This window comes from Schistocerca gregaria, unplaced genomic scaffold (assembly GCF_023897955.1).
Source record: "Schistocerca gregaria isolate iqSchGreg1 unplaced genomic scaffold, iqSchGreg1.2 ptg000333l, whole genome shotgun sequence".
Classification (NCBI taxonomy): domain Eukaryota; kingdom Metazoa; phylum Arthropoda; class Insecta; order Orthoptera; family Acrididae; genus Schistocerca; species Schistocerca gregaria.
In genome coordinates, this window is record NW_026061799.1 from 8,495,725 (window position 1) to 8,514,263 (window position 18,539).

At 25.8% G+C, this 18,539-nt stretch overlaps 1 long non-coding RNA gene across 2 annotated transcripts in view; it reads right to left on the reverse strand.

Annotated features, from left to right (window-relative positions):
• Positions 1-18,539, reverse strand: part of LOC126306434 (uncharacterized) — a 163,283-nt gene that overhangs the window by 81,925 nt on the left and 62,819 nt on the right. The window contains exon 2 of one of the 2 annotated variants that reach the window (XR_007553535.1): positions 13,500-14,383. This is a non-coding gene — a long non-coding RNA (uncharacterized LOC126306434). Of the gene's footprint in view, positions 1-13,471; positions 14,384-18,539 lie in introns of those variants that run through there. The other variant, XR_007553534.1, reaches the window with a different exon arrangement.

Genomic DNA, 18,539 nt, shown 5'->3' on the forward strand with positions numbered 1-18,539 from the left:
TCTAGGACTATTATTAATCCCATCACTATTTTGACTTACACCATCACGAATTAACATTATCTGAAATAAACTAAATTTAACCTTACATAATGAATTTAAAACACTTCTTGGACCAAAATCATTTAATGGAACAACATTCATTTTCATCTCAACTTTTATTATAATATTATTTAACAATTTCATAGGATTATTCCCTTATATTTTTACTAGAACAAGACATTTAGCATTAACATTTGCAATTGCCCTACCTATATGGCTAACATTTATATTATTTGGATGAATTAACCATACTAATCATATATTTACACACCTTGTACCACAAGGTACACCGCCTGTATTAATATCATTTATAGTACTAATTGAAACAATTAGTAATGTTATTCGACCAGGTACATTAGCAGTACGGTTGGCAGCAAATATAATTGCAGGACACTTATTATTAACCTTATTAGGAAACACAGGACCATCTATAGCAATAAACTTAATCTCATTACTAATTATTGGACAAATACTTCTATTAATTCTAGAATCAGCAGTAGCAATAATTCAAGCCTATGTTTTCTCAATTCTAAGAACTCTGTATTCTAGAGAAGTATATTAAACCTATGTTAACAACTCACTCAAACCACCCATTCCACTTAGTAGACTATAGACCTTGACCATTAACAGGAGCAATTGGAGCAATAGTCCTAGTATCAGGACTAGCAAAATGATTCCACCTATTTAATATTAACTTATTCATAATTGGATTTGGAATTACCCTACTAACTATAATTCAATGATGACGAGATGTAGTACGAGAAGGAACATATCAAGGATTACATACAGGATTTGTATCAATTGGATTACGATGAGGAATAATTTTATTTATTGCATCAGAGGTATTATTTTTCGTTTCTTTTTTTTGAGCATTCTTTAGAAGAAGATTAGCACCAACAATTGAACTAGGAATACTATGACCTCCAATAGGAATTCAACCCTTTAACCCTATACAAATTCCATTACTCTATACAGCTATTCTTTTAGCATCAGGAGTAACAGTAACATGAGCACATCATAGTTTAATGGAATCTAATCATACTCAAGCACTACAAGGATTATTCTTCACAGTGTTATTAGGACTATACTTTACAATACTTCAAGCATATGAATATTGAGAAGCACCTTTTAGCATTGCAGATGCAGTTTATGGATCAACATTCTTTGTTGCAACAGGATTCCATGGTTTACACGTAATTATTGGAACAATCTTTTTATCAACATGTCTACTTCGACACTCAATAAATCAATTTTCACCAAGACATCACTTTGGATTTGAAGCAGCAGCATGATACTGACACTTCGTAGACGTAGTATGATTATTCTTATATATCTCTATTTATTGATGAGGTAGATAATTGTTTTTCTAGTATAAATAGTACATTTGACTTCCAATCAGAAAGCTTGATATAAATCAAGAAAAACAATTCTAATTCTATCAACAAGAGTTTTCATTAGATTTATTATTCCAATAATTGTTATAATCCTGGCAACAACACTATCAAAAAAATTAATTAATGATCGAGAAAAAAGATCACCATTTGAATGTGGGTTTGATCCAAAAAGATCAGCACGAATACCATTCTCAATACGATTCTTCCTAATCGCAGTAATCTTTTTAATTTTTGATGTAGAAATTGCACTAATTCTACCAATTGTAATTATTTTTAAAACTTCAGACATTATAATCTGAACAGTATCAACAATATTTTTTATTCTAGTTCTATTAGGAGGACTATACCATGAATGAAACCAAGGAGCATTACAATGAGCAGAATAAAGGGTTGTAGTTAAATATAACATTTGGGTTGCATTCAAAAAGTATTGATATTATCAATCAACCTTAAATAGAATAAGAAGCGAAATATTGCAGTCAGTTTCGACCTGGAAGATTGGTATGTACTACCCTTATTCTTATTAATTGAAGCCAAAAAGAGGTGTATTACTGTTAATAATATAATTGAACTATAATAGTTCCAATTAAGGAAATGTAAAGCCAATATGAAAGCTGCTAACTTTTTATATTAGCGGTTAAACTCCGTTAACATTTCTAAAATTTATATAGTTTAAATAAAACATTACATTTTCACTGTAAAAATAATATATCTATATTTATAAATACTTAAAAGTAAAAATACTTCCTTAACATCTTCAGTGTCACGCTCTAATTATAAGCTATTTAAGTAAACGAAAAACAATATTACCAAAATAAATATTCAAAAAATAAAAGTTAAAAGATAAATCTTGAAATTAGAATCATATCAACCTTGAATATAACCAATTAAATAAATAAATAATCTATATAAACCTTGACCACCAAGTAATTCACCTCAACCATAATCAAATGACTTAGATGAATAATAACCTATTTTTAAAGGAATATATCTAATAAACTTAGTTGAAAGAAAAGGTATAAATCATATAGAACCAGCAAATCTAACAAAAGAAAGTATACTTAAAGAAAATAAATTATGAGAAAAATCAAAATTAGAAATAAGATAACCTAAATAAGCACCTAAAATAACAACTGTAATAGTTAAAAACTTTAAATAATAAGGTAAAGCAATCACATGAGGAATAGGAAAAATTAATCAAGATAAAAGACTACCACCAAAAACAGCAACAAACAATAGACCAATTATTCCAAATGAAATATAATAACCCTTATCATCAAAAGAAAATCTAGAATAAAAATTATTATCACCAGATATTGAATAATAAAACAAACGAAAAGAATAAGAAGCAGTTAAACCAGTAGAAACAAAATAAAGAAAAAAAATTAAACAATTAATTCATCTTAAACAAACCATCTCAAGAATTAAATCCTTTGAATAAAATCCCGCTAAAAAAGGTATTCCACACAAAGATAAACTAGAAACATTAAAACAAACTGAAGTTAAAGGTATGAAATTAACAATTGATCCTAAAAAACGAATATCCTGAGAATCCTTCAAATTATGAATTATTGAACCTGCACATATAAATAATAATGCCTTAAATAAAGCATGAGCCAATAAATGAAAAAATGCAAGCTTTGGATAACCTATAGCCAAAATTCTTATTATTAAACCAAGTTGTCTTAAAGTAGAAAGAGCAATAATCTTCTTTAAATCAAACTCAAAATTAGCGCCCAATCCAGCCATAAATATAGTTATACAACCAATTAAAAGTAAAAATCAACCACAATTATAAGTATCCAATATTGGTCTAAAACGAATTAATAAATAAACACCAGCAGTAACAAGAGTAGAAGAATGAACTAAAGCAGAAACAGGAGTAGGAGCTGCTATAGCAGCAGGAAGTCATGAAGAGAAAGGAATCTGAGCTCTCTTAGTTATAGCTGCTAAAACAATTAATATAGTAATGAGCTTTATTTCAAAAGAATTAGAAATAAAATCATAATAATAAATATAATTTCAACCACCAAAATTTAACATTCATGCAATAGAAATTAAAATAGCAACATCACCAATACGATTAGAAAGTGCAGTTAATATACCAGCACTATAAGATTTTACATTTTGATAATAAATAACTAAACAATAAGAAACTAAACCTAAACCATCTCAACCTAATAAAATTCTAATTAAATTAGGACTAATAATTAAAAAACCTATAGAAAGAATAAATATTAAAACAATAATAATAAAACGATTTATATTCTTTTCACCAGATATATAATCCTCTCTATAATAAATAACCAAAGAAGAAATATATATAACAAAAGATATAAAAATAAGAGATATTCAATCCAAAATTAAAGTTATAACAACTATAGAACCATTTAAATTGAAAAGCTCTCACTCAACAAAAACTCTATAATCAATTATTAAATAATAAATACCTAAAATAAAAATTATAGTTCTCGAAATAAACAAAGAAAAAAAACTCAAAGAACAAATAGAAAATAAATTCACAGCCCAAGATGAAAAACTTCATATCATTGATTCCACAAAACAATATTTTTAATTAAAATACTTAAGCAAACTAAACAAAGAAATATTCACCCTTTAAACAGAGAATATTTAAAGGCAATCAATGTAAAAGTAAAAGATGATATTCACGAAAATAACCAAGAGAACAAGTATAAACACCAGAATAATAATTCCCATGCTGAGAATAAGAATATATATACAAAGTATAAACAGCTCTAAAAAAAGATAAAAAAATCAAAGCAAAGAATCTAAAAGAAGATCAAGATATAATTCTATTTAATAATCTAATTTCACCTACCAAATTTAAAGAAGGAGGAGCAGCCATATTTGATGATCTTAAAAGAAATCATCATAAAGCCATTCTTGGCATCAAATTAATTATACCCTTGTTAATTAATAATCTTCGTCTACCTAAACGTTCATAAATAATATTAGATAAACAAAATAAACCAGAAGAACATAAACCATGACCAACCATTAGAGAAAGAGAACCTACACAACCTCATCAATTCATAGTCATCAATCCACCAATAACCATTCTTATATGAGCAACAGAAGAATATGCAATTAAAGACTTTAAATCAACCTGACGAAAACAAATAAATCTTACAATAACACCCCCAGATAAACCTAAAGACAATCAAAAATAATTAAACTTTAAACCCAAATAAGAAATAACCTTTATAACACGAAAAATACCATAACCACCTAACTTTAATAAAACACCAGCAAGAATTATTCTACCTGTAATAGGGGCCTCTACATGAGCCTTAGGAAGTCATAAATGAACCAAAAACATAGGTATCTTAACTAAAAAAGCCAAAATTATAAATACATATAACATAAAATAATAAGAACCAAAATCAACCAATAAAGGAAAATATAAAGTATTAGAAAAATCATAAACCTTAAATAAAACTAATAATAAAGGTAATCTAGCAACCAAAGTATAAAAAATTAAATAAACACCAGCCTGCAAACGCTCAGGTTGATAACCCCAACCCAAAATTAAAAGTAAAGTAGGAACTAATCTAGCCTCAAAAAAAATATAAAAAGAAAGAAGACTTAATCTAGCAAATGAACAATAAAGCATAATTATTAAAATCAAAACCATAAAAACAAAAAAATTAGAATGATATGAACTTAAATAAACTGAACCTCTAGCAGTGATTATTAAAGAACAAATCCAAAAACTAAGTAAAATTAAACTAAAAGAAAAATAATCAATACCAAAATAATATCTAATTATATTCAAATCAGCATATGAATAAACACAAATTATAAAAACAAAACCCGACAGAAACATTAAAGAATGAACCAACCATCAACAATTATTTAATAAACAAAGAGGGTTCAAAAAAATAGTTATAAATAAATACTTTAACATAAAGATAAACCAAAAGAATTAAAAAAATCATTACCATGAGAACGAATTATTGAAACTAAAATAGAAAGACCTAAAGCACCCTCACAAACAGAAAAAACTAAAAAAATAACAGGAAAAAAAAATCATAATCAAACTCAATAAGAAAAACAATAACTAACATAAATAAAGAAAGAACAATATATTCTAATCTCAAAAGAACCATTAATAAATGTTTACGTTTAGAAGAAAAAACATAAACACCAGCAAAATAAATCAATAAAGAAGTAAAAATAGAGAATATAAACATTAGTTTTAATAGTTTAAAAAAAACGCCGGTCTTGTAAACCGGAAATAAGTCCAGCCCCCACTTTTAAAACTTCAGAGGTGGAAAAGCTTCCATCATCGGTCCCCAAAACCGGTATTTTAAATAAACTAACCCCTGAAATGATCAAAATAATAATTATATCATTATCAAATGTAATAAATATTAATTTTATTAAATTAAGACACCCAATATCAATAATGCTTTTTATTATCCTTCAAACCTTCCTAGTTGGATTAATAACAGGAACAATAATAGAAAGATATTGATTATCATATATTTTATTTTTAACATTTCTTGGTGGTATACTAGTATTATTTATTTACATTACAAGAATTGCATCAAACGAAATATTTCAGCCTAAATCAATCACTATAATTATTACATTAATAATGTGAGTATTTATCATATTAATATTAATTATTCTAGATATATCTATATTTATAGACTTTTTCAAAAACACCAAAACTATAAATATTGATAATTCAATCAATTATCAAGAAATAACAATATCTTTAGAAAAATTATATAATAGACCAACATTCATTATTACAATAATAATAATAATTTATTTATTTTTAGCACTACTAGCAGTTGTTAAAATCACCAATATTAATCAGGGACCTATTCGTAAAATAAGATAATTACTAATGAATAAACCCTTACGATTAAGACATCCTTTAATTAAAATTATTAATAACTCTTTAATTGACTTACCTGCCCCAACAAATATTTCATTTTGATGAAATTTTGGATCCCTATTAGGGTTATGTTTGGTAATTCAAATCGTAACTGGACTATTTTTAGCTATACATTAAACATCAAATATTCAAATAGCATTCAGTAGTGTAGTACACATCTGCCGAGACGTAAATAATGGTTGAATTATCTGAACCTTACACGCAAATGGAGCATCTATATTTTTTATTTGTATTTACTTACATGTAGGATGGGGAATTTACTATGGATCTTATATATATATACATACCTGAATAATTGGTACAGTGATTTTATTTTTAGTTATAGCAACTGCATTTATAGGATATGTCTTACCCTGAGGCCAAATAACTTTTTGAGGTGCAACAGTAATTACTAATTTATTATCAGCAATCCCATACTTAGGAACAGATTTAGTCCAATGAGTATGAGGAGGATTCGCTGTTGATAATGCAACATTAAATCGATTCTTCACATTCCATTTTGTATTACCATTTATTATTGCTGCTATAGCAGCTATTCATTTATTTTTTCTTCACCAAACAGGATCTAATAATCCTCTTGGACTAATGGGGATATTGAAAAAATTCCATTCCATCCATACTTTACCTTTAAGGATTCTATTACATTTGTAATAATAACATCATTATTAATTATACTATGTTTAATTAATCCTTACCTATTAGGAGATCCAGATAACTTTGTACCTGCCAACCCATTAGTAACACCAGTTCACATTCAACCAGAATGATATTTCCTATTTGCATATGCAATTCTACGATCTATCCCTAATAAGTTAGGAGGTGTTATTGCATTATTTTTATCAATTAGAATCTTAATAATTTTACCATTTTATAATAAAACACCATTCCGAGGCATTCAATTTTACCCTATTAATCAAATTTTATTCTGAATTATAGTAGTTGTTGTATGCTTACTAACGTGAATTGGTAAACGACCTGTTGAAGAACCTTATATTATAACAGGTCAAATCTTAACAATTATTTACTTCACATATTTCTTAATTAATGTCCATGTCGCAAACGCATGAGATAAATTAATTAAGGAATAAAGTTAATTAGCTTAGGAAAAGCATATGTTTTGAAAACATAAAATTAGATGTTTAACTCTTCTATTAACTTTTCTCAAAAAATTTCACTAAACAAATGAGATAAATAAAATCTTTAAACCAACAAAGAAAATAAAAAAATTCAAAGATAAAGGTAAAAAACTTTTTCAAGCTAAGTACATTAATTTATCATAACGGAACCGTGGTAATGTTCCACGAACCCAAATAAAACCAAAAGATATAATAGCAAGTTTAATAAAAAATATAAAAGAATAAAAATCACCGCCCAAAAAAATTAAAGCCAATTCTAGTATATTCAGCTAAAAAAATTAAAGTAAAACCACCCGCACCATACTCAATATTAAATCCTGAAACTAACTCAGATTCCCCTTCAGCAAAATCAAAAGGAGTACGATTAGTTTCAGCTAAGCAAGAAGCAAAACAAGCTAAAGCTAAAGGAAAAGAAATAATAATAAATCAACAATAAAGCTGATAGTTTATAAAATCAAACATATTAAAACTACCAATTAAAATAATTAAAGACAATAAAATTAAAGCTAAACTAACTTCATAAGAAATTGTTTGAGCAACAGAACGAAGAGAACCTAATAATGAATAATTTGAATTAGAAGATCAACCAGCAATTATAACAATATAAACACCTAATCTAGTACAACATAAAAAAAATAAAAATCCATAAGAAAAAGAACACATATAAGTTAAATAAGGAAAAATTACTCAAACGGCTAAAGAAATCATTAAATTAAAAACAGGGGAAAAATAATAAAGTAGGTAATTAGATATAATAGGAATTGGCTGCTCCTTACAAATTAACTTAATAGCATCTCTAAATGGCTGAGGAATTCCAACAAAACCTACCTTATTTGGACCCTTTCGAATCTGAATATAACCTAAAACCTTATGCTCTAATAAAGTTAAAAAGGCAACACTAATTAAAACACAAATAACCAATAAAAGAAAATTCAAAATAAATATAAATAAATCATAAAGTATCAATACTATTTGTTGAAAAAATCTACATAAATGAATTCTAAATTCAACACATTAATCTGTCAAAATAGTAAATAAATGAATATTAATCAATATAACAAAAAATATTTTAACCATGTGGTCCTTTCGTACTAATATGGATTAACAATCTTAGGATAGAAACCGACCTGGCTCACGCCGGTCTGAACTCAGATCATGTAAGAATTTAAAGGTCGAACAGACCTAATCATTGGGCTCCTGCACCCAAAATTTTTCTTAATCCAACATCGAGGTCGCAATCTGCTTTGTCGATATGAGCTCTCAAAAAGTTAAATTCAAAAATTTATTAAGAGACAGTTGATTTCTCGTCAAGCCATTCATTCCAGCCACTAATTAAGAGACTAATGATTATGCTACCTTTGCACGGTCAAAATACCGCGGCTCTTTAAAAATACGCTCAGTGAGCAGGCCAGACCCCAAAATATAAACAAGAGGACATGTTTTTGATAAACAGGCGGAAATCAATTTTGCCTAGTTCCTTATAATAAGTTCACAAGGTAAAAATTTCATACAAATAAATATACTAATTCTATCATTATTACAAAAATTTTAAAATTAAATTAATGATCTTCATAAAAAACCTAAAATATTTATAAAATCAAAATAAAAAATAATGAACTAAAACGTAATCTTAAAGATAGCTGGTTTAAAGCTTACTATTAAATTTCTATAAAATAAATTATAGGTTATTAACTTCAAAGCTTATCCCTTAAAGAATAAATAAGTTAATATTTTTACTTAAAAAATTAAATAAAAACAAATAACTTTAAAAAATTAAATTTTTTCTTAAGAAACTAGATATCTTGGGAAACGATTAACATCTCATTTCTATAAATAATTTAATAATAATTATGATACATTAACTATAAATTATTTATAAATCAACCCAAATCGAGACAAGTAAAATAAATACTAAAATTTTGATATACCCTGATACAAAAGGTACAATAAATAAAATCTACTTAAAAAAATTTAAAATAATATTTCATAAAACACTTACATTACCAATAAACTATAATTTAAAAAATCAATTCTATAAAATATACTAAGACAAAAATACAATAAAATTATTTATATTAAATAATTAAATAAACAAAAAATAAATATAATAAAATAAATAATCAAGATATCCTGATTTGCACAGAAAAATTTTCAGTGTAAATGAAACACTTTACTAATAAGTTATATCTTGAAACTCTTCCTAGATACACTTTCCAGTACATCTACTATGTTACGACTTATCTCATCTAAATTGAAGCTACTTTAAAATAAAATAGAATAATCAATAATGAGAGCGACGGGCGATGTGTACACATCTCAGAGCCAATATCAGTTAAATTAAATAAATTAAATTCCTATCAAATCCACCTTCATTAACAGTATTTCACTATCAAATCCGTTATAAACAAAAATCTATTGTAACCCACCTCCTCTTAACTATAAGCTGCACCTTGACCTGAAATATTTTATAATTATAAATCTTGAGAATTATAACTCTAAAAAGATTCTCTGATAACGGAGATATACAAACAAATAAATGAAGTAGAGTAAATCGTGTATTATCAATCATGGGGTAGGTTCCTCTGAATGGAATGATATACCGCCAAATTCTTTGGGTTTAAAGACCTTAACTAATAGTACCCTGGTAAATATAATTAACATTTAAAATAATAGGGTATCTAATCCTAGTTTATTATTTAAATTTCACAGATTCATAAAAAGGGCCACAAATAAATTTTAACATTTCACCTTACAAATTTATATTTCAACCCTAATAATATAAACAACTGTTTTAACCAATAATATTCACTTGTATCAATCGTATAACCGCGGCTGCTGGCACGAATTATGCCGATACTAAATCAATTGCTAAATCCAAAATCACTTGATAATTAAATCAAATTACTGCAAAAAGAACATTTAGTCTAACAAAACTTACATATAATACAAAGAAAAAGTGAATAAACAAGCAAGAATAAAACTTTTAAAAATAAAAAATAAGAAAATTTTAAATCTATTAATTCAGGAAAAAATAAAAGATTCAAATATTTAAAGAAAAAAAAAGAAAAAAACCACAAACATTAACAAAAAAAAAGAAACGCCCCTATGTATGACCACAACAACTTCTCTATTATATATAATTAAAGATTAATACAGTTATAATAGTTGTTATATTGTTTTCTATTAATGATTGTATTACAATTCATTTTGGTAAGAATCCAAGGAATGGTGGTAGTCCACCTAAAGATAATAAAGATAAGAATATTATGAATTTAATTTCGGTTTTTATATTTCTGGCTGAATAAATTTGATTTATGAAAAATAAATTTATTTGCTTAAATAATAAAACTATAATTAATCTTAATAGTGAGTAAATAATGAAGTATAGTTCTCAGATGTTTTCTCTGACTGTTAATGATCTAATTATTAAACCTAGATGTCTGATTGATGAATATGCTAAAAGTTGTCGTAAGGATGTTTGATTTAAACCTCCTATTGCCCCAATAATAATTCTTAAGAGAATAATTGTTCAAATAAAAGTTCTTAATTGAATACAATAAGATAAGACCATTATTGGGGCGATTTTTTGTCATGTTATTAATGTTAAACAATTATTTCATCTTGATGCTCCTATAACTTCTGGAAATCAGAAATGGAAAGGTGCAGCTCCAATCTTTAATAATAGTCTAGATCTAATTATTATTGATGGGATAAATTCTGTTTCCCATCCCATGGGATATTTTATTTGAATCAGCAAAATTGAAAATAATAATATTGTCGATGCTATTGCTTGGACAATAAAATATTTAATTGATGATTCATTTATTATTATATTTTTATTTCTTGTTAGGAGCGGAATAAATGAAAGTAAGTTGATCTCAAGTCCTATTCAAACCCCAAATCAGGAATTTGATGAAATGGACAGGATCGTTCCTATCATTAATGTTGATAGGAAGAGAAGTTTTGTAGAGTTGTTGGTCATTAAAAAGGAGAGGATTGATACCTCTATAAATGGGGTATGAACCCATTAGCTTGTTTAGCTTACCTTTTTACATTAAGGTGTATGATGCACGTTAGTTTTTGATACTAAAGGAGGTAGTTTAATTCTATCTTATGTAATTTTAATGAAGGTAATTTTATTTACTTTATTTACCCTATCAAGGTAACCCTTTAATCAGGCACTTCATTTATTTAATATATAAATCGAAAGTTTTTTTATGAAATTCTTTTATGTATTATTTTGTTTAATTAGGATTAATTTATCCTGCTCATTTTATTTTTTTATATATATATATATATATAATAAATAATTTATATTAATATATTACATTTAATAGAAATTAAAGTATTATAAGTTCATCTTACCATTATCAATTGATTATTTTCATGCAATTATTTACCTAGGATTATAGCTACTTATGTTTTTAGCTTAAAATAGGTTATTATAATATAATATATATAATAATATGTAATTTAATATTTAATATTATTATAATTGGATATATTAAATAAAATTATTAATTTAAATATAAAATATTATAATTAATATAAATAATTATATTAATTATAATAATATAATTATGTAAATTATCTATAATTAGATTATTTAACTAATATATATGAAAGTTAACTTAATATAAAAAAAGAATTCATATTAATAACATATTATATTAAATTACATAATTGTATAAAATTTATTTATTATATTATTTAATCTTTCTTTATTTATTAGTGAAAAGAAAGATTAAATAAGAAAGAATATAATACATTTATTGCTATACATGTTCCATATTAATCTTTAATTATATATAATAGAGAAGTTGTTGTGGTCATACATAGGGGCGTTTCTTTTTTTTTGTTAATGTTTGTGGTTTTTTTCTTTTTTTTTCTTTAAATATTTGAATCTTTTATTTTTTCCTGAATTAATAGATTTAAAATTTTCTTATTTTTTATTTTTAAAAGTTTTATTCTTGCTTGTTTATTCACTTTTTCTTTGTATTATATGTAAGTTTTGTTAGACTAAATGTTCTTTTTGCAGTAATTTGATTTAATTATCAAGTGATTTTGGATTTAGCAATTGATTTAGTATCGGCATAATTCGTGCCAGCAGCCGCGGTTATACGATTGAAACAAGTGAGTATTAATGGTTAAAACAGTTGTTTATATTATTAGGGTTGAAATATAAATTTGTAAGGTGAAATGTTAAAATTTATTTGTGGCCCTTTTTATGAATCTGTGAAATTTAAATAATAAACTAGGATTAGATACCCTATTATTTTAAATGTTAATTATATTTACCAGGGTACTATTAGTTAAGGTCTTTAAACCCAAAGAATTTGGCGGTATCTCATTCCATTCAGAGGAACCTACCCCATGATTGATAATACACGATTTACTCTACTTAATTTATTTGTTTGTATATCTCCGTTATCAGAGAATCTTTTTAGAGTTATAATTCTCAAGATTTATAATTATAAAATATTTCAGGTCAAGGTGCAGCTTATAGTTAAGAGGAGGAGGGTTACAATAGATTTTTGTTTATAACGGATTTGATAGTGAAATACTGTTAATGAAGGTGGATTTGATAGTAATTTAATTTATTTAATTTAACTGATATTGGCTCTGAGATGTGTACACATCGCCCGTCGCTCTCATTATTGATTATTCTATTTTATTTTAAAGTAGCTTCAATTTAGATGAGATAAGTCGTAACATAGTAGATGTACTGGAAAGTGTATCTAGGAAGAGTTTCAAGATATAACTTATTAGTAAAGTGTTTCATTTACACTGAAAATTTTTCTGTGCAAATCAGGATATCTTGATTATTTATTTTATTATATTTATTTTTTGTTTATTTAATTATTTAATATAAATAATTTTATTGTATTTTTGTCTTAGTATATTTTATAGAATTGATTTTTTAAATTATAGTTTATTGGTAATGTAAGTGTTTTATGAAATATTATTTTAAATTTTTTAAGTAGATTTTATTTATTGTACTTTTTGTATCAGGGTTTATCAAAATTTTAGTATTTATTTTACTTGTCTCGATTTGGGTTGATTTATAAATAATTTATAGTTAATGTATCATAATTATAATTAAATTATTTATAGAAATGAGATGTTAATCGTTTCCCAAGATATCTAGTTTCTTAAGAAAAAATTTAATTTTTTAAAGTTATTTGTTTTTATTTAATTTTTTAAGTAAAAATATTAACTTATTTATTCTTTAAGGGATAAGCTTTGAAGTTAATAACCTATAATTTATTTTATAGAAATATAATAGTAAGCTTTAAACCAGCTATCTTTAAGATTACGTTTTAGTTCATTATTTTTTATTTTGATTTTATAAATATTTTAGGTTTTTTATTAAGATTTTAATTTAATTTTAAAATTTTTGTAATAATGATAGAATTAGTATATTTATTTGTATGAAATTTTTACCTTGTGAACTTATTATAAGGAACTAGGCAAAATTGATTTCCGCCTGTTTATCAAAAACATGTCCTCTTGTTTATATTTTGAGGTCTGGCCTGCTCACTGAGCGTATTTTTAAAGAGCCGCGGTATTTTGACCGTGCAAAGGTAGCATAATCATTAGTCTCTTAATTAGTGGCTGGAATGAATGGCTTGACGAGAAATCAACTGTCTCTTAATAAATTTTTGAATTTAACTTTTGAGTCAAAAGGCTTAAATTTTCTTTAGGACGAGAAGACCCTATAGAGCTTTACATTTTACTTTTATATAGTTTTTTGTTTGTCTTTCTATATTTAATGATGATGTTTTGTTGGGGTGACATGAAGAATAGATAAACTCTTCATTATTATATCATTTATTTATGTTTGTTATTTTGATCCATAATTTATGATCATAAGATTAAGTTACCTTAGGGATAACAGTGTAATTGTTTTTGAGAGCTCATATCGACAAAGCAGATTGCGACCTCGATGTTGGATTAAGAAAAATTTTGGGTGCAGGAGCCCAATGATTAGGTCTGTTCGACCTTTAAATTCTTACATGATCTGAGTTCAGACCGGCGTGAGCCAGGTCGGTTTCTATCCTAAGATTGTTAATCCATATTAGAACGAAAGGACCATATGGTTAAAATATTTTTTGTTATATTGATTAATATTAATTTATTTACTATTTTGACAGATTAATGTGTTGAATTTAGAATTCATTTATGTAGATTTTTTCTACAAATAGTATTGATACTTTATGATTTATTTATATTTATTTTGAATTTTCTTTTATTGGTTATTTGTGTTTTAATTAGTGTTGCCTTTTTAACTTTATTAGAGCGTAAGGTTTTAGGTTATATTCAGATTCGAAAGGGTCCAAATAAGGTAGGTTTTGTTGGAATTCCTCAGCCATTTAGAGATGCTATTAAGTTAATTTGTAAGGAGCAGCCAATTCCTATTATATCTAATTACCTACTTTATTATTTTTCCCCTGTTTTTAATTTAATGATTTCTTTAGCCGTTTGAGTAATTTTTCCTCATTTAACTTATGTGTGTTCTTTTTCTTATGGATTTTTATTTTTTTTATGTTGTACTAGATTAGGTGTTTATACTGTTATAATTGCTGGTTGATCTTCTAATTCAAATTATTCATTATTAGGTTCTCTTCGTTCTGTTGCTCAAACAATTTCTTATGAAGTTAGTTTAGCTTTAATTTTATTGTCTTTAATTATTTTAATTGGTAGTTTTAATATGTTTGATTTTATAAACTATCAGCTTTATTGTTGATTTATTATTATTTCTTTACCTTTAGCTTTAGCTTGTTTTGCTTCTTGCTTAGCTGAAACTAATCGTACTCCTTTTGATTTTGCTGAAGGGGAATCTGAGTCAGTTTCAGGATTTAATATTGAGTATGGTGCGGGTGGTTTTACTTTAATTTTTTTAGCTGAATATACTAGAATTGTCTTCATAAGAATGTTATTGGCTTTAATTTTTTTGGGCGGTGATTTTTATTCTTTTATATTTTTTATTAAGCCTGCTATTATATCTTTTGGTTTTATTTGGGTTCGTGGAACATTACCACGGTTCCGTTATGATAAATTAATGTACTTAGCTTGAAAAAGTTTTTTACCTTTATCTTTGAATTTTTTTATTTTCTTTGTTGGTTTAAAGATTTTATTTATCTCATTTGTTTAGTGAAATTTTTTGAGAAAAGTTAATAGAAGAGTTAAACTTCTAATTTTATGTTTTCAAAACATATGCTTTTCCTAAGCTAATTAACTTTATTCCTTAATTAATTTATCTCATGCGTTTGCGACATGGACATTAATTAAGAAATATGTGAAGTAAATAATTGTTAAGATTTAACCTGTTATAATATAAGGTTCTTCAACTGGTCGTTTACCAATTCACGTTAGTAAGCATACAACAACTACTATAATTCAGAATAAAATTTGATTAATAGGGTAAAATTGAATGCCTCGGAATGGTGTTTTATTATAAAATGGTAAAATTATTAAGATTCTAATTGATAAAAATAATGCAATAACACCTCCTAACTTATTAGGGATAGATCGTAGAATTGCATATGCAAATAGGAAATATCATTCTGGTTCAATGTGAACTGGTGTTACTAATGGGTTGGCAGGTACAAAGTTATCTGGATCTCCTAATAGGTAAGGATTAATTAAACATAGTATAATTAATAATGATGTTATTATTACAAATGTAATAGAATCCTTAAAGGTAAAGTATGGATGGAATGGAATTTTTTCAATATCTCCATTTAGTCCAAGAGGATTATTAGATCCTGTTTGGTGAAGAAAAAATAAATGAATTGCTGCTATAGCAGCAATAATAAATGGTAATACAAAATGGAATGTGAAGAATCGATTTAATGTTGCATGATCAACAGCGAATCCTCCTCATACTCATTGGACTAAATCTGTTCCTAAGTATGGGATTGCTGATAATAAATTAGTAATTACTGTTGCACCTCAAAAAGATATTTGGCCTCAGGGTAAGACATATCCTATAAATGCAGTTGCTATAACTAAAAATAAAATCACTGTACCAATTATTCAGGTATGTATATATATATATAAGATCCATAGAAAATTCCCCGTCCTACATGTAAGTAAATAGAAATAAAAAATATAGATGCTCCATTTGCGTGTAAGGTTCGGATAATTCAACCATTATTTACGTCTCGGCAGATGTGTACTACACTACTGAATGCTATTTCAATATTTGATGTATAATGTATAGCTAAAAATAGTCCAGTTACGATTTGAATTACCAAACATAACCCTAATAGGGATCCAAAATTTCATCAAAATGAAATATTTGTTGGGGCAGGTAAGTCAATTAAAGAGTTATTAATAATTTTAATTAAAGGATGTCTTAATTGTAAGGGTTTATTCATTAGTAATTATCTTATTTTACAAATAGGTCCCTGATTAATATTGGTGATTTTAACAACTGCTAGTAGTGCTAAAAATAAATAAATTATTATTTTATTGTAATAATGAATGTTGGTCTATTATATAATTTTTCTAAAGATATTGTTATTTCTTGATAATTGATTGAATTATCAATATTTATAGTTTCGGTGTTTTTGAAAAAGTCTATAAATATAGATATATCTAGAATAATTAATAATAATATGATAAATACTCACATTATTAATGTAATAATTATAGTGATTGATTTAGGCTGAAATATTTCGTTTGATGCAATTCTTGTAATGTAAATAAATAATACTAGTATACCACCAAGAAATGTTAAAAATAAAATATATGATAATCAATATCTTTCTATTATTGTTCCTGTTATTAATCCAACTAGGAAGGTTTGAAGGATAATAAAAAGCATTATTGATATTGGGTGTCTTAATTTAATAAAATTAATATTTATTACATTTGATAATGATATAATTATTATTTTGATCATTTCAGGGGTTAGTATATTTAAAATACCGGTTTTGGGGACCGATGATGGAAGCTTTTCCACCTCTGAAGTTTTAAAAGTGGGGGCTGGACTTATTTCCGGTTTACAAGACTGGCGTTTTTTTAAACTATTAAAACTAATGTTTATATTCTCTATTTTTACTTCTTTATTGATTTATTTTGCTGGTGTTTATGTTTTTTCTTCTAAACGTAAACATTTATTAATGGTTCTTTTGAGATTAGAATATATTGTTCTTTCTTTATTTATGTTAGTTATTGTTTTTCTTATTGAGTTTGATTATGATTATTTTTTTCCTGTTATTTTTTTAGTTTTTTCTGTTTGTGAGGGTGCTTTAGGTCTTTCTATTTTAGTTTCAATAATTCGTTCTCATGGTAATGATTTTTTTAATTCTTTTGGTTTATCTTTATGTTAAAGTATTTATTTATAACTATTTTTTTGATCCCTCTTTGTTTATTAAATAATTGTTGATGGTTGGTTCATTCTTTAATGTTTCTGTCGGGTTTTGTTTTTATAATTTGTGTTTATTCATATGCTGATTTGAATATAATTAGATATTATTTTGGTATTGATTATTTTTCTTTTAGTTTAATTTTACTTAGTTTTTGGATTTGTTCTTTAATAATCACTGCTAGAGGTTCAGTTTATTTAAGTTCATATCATTCTAATTTTTTTGTTTTTATGGTTTTGATTTTAATAATTATGCTTTATTGTTCATTTGCTAGATTAAGTCTTCTTTCTTTTTATATTTTTTTTGAGGCTAGATTAGTTCCTACTTTACTTTTAATTTTGGGTTGGGGTTATCAACCTGAGCGTTTGCAGGCTGGTGTTTATTTAATTTTTTATACTTTGGTTGCTAGATTACCTTTATTATTAGTTTTATTTAAGGTTTATGATTTTTCAAATACTTTATATTTTCCTTTATTGGTTGATTTTGGTTCTTATTATTTTATGTTTTATGTATTTATAATTTTGGCTTTTTTAGTTAAGATATTATGTTTTTGGTTCATTTATGACTTCCTAAGGCTCATGTAGAGGCCCCTATTTCAGATAGAATAATTCTTGCTGGTGTTTTATTAAAGTTAGGTGGTTATGGTATTTTTCGTGTTATAAAG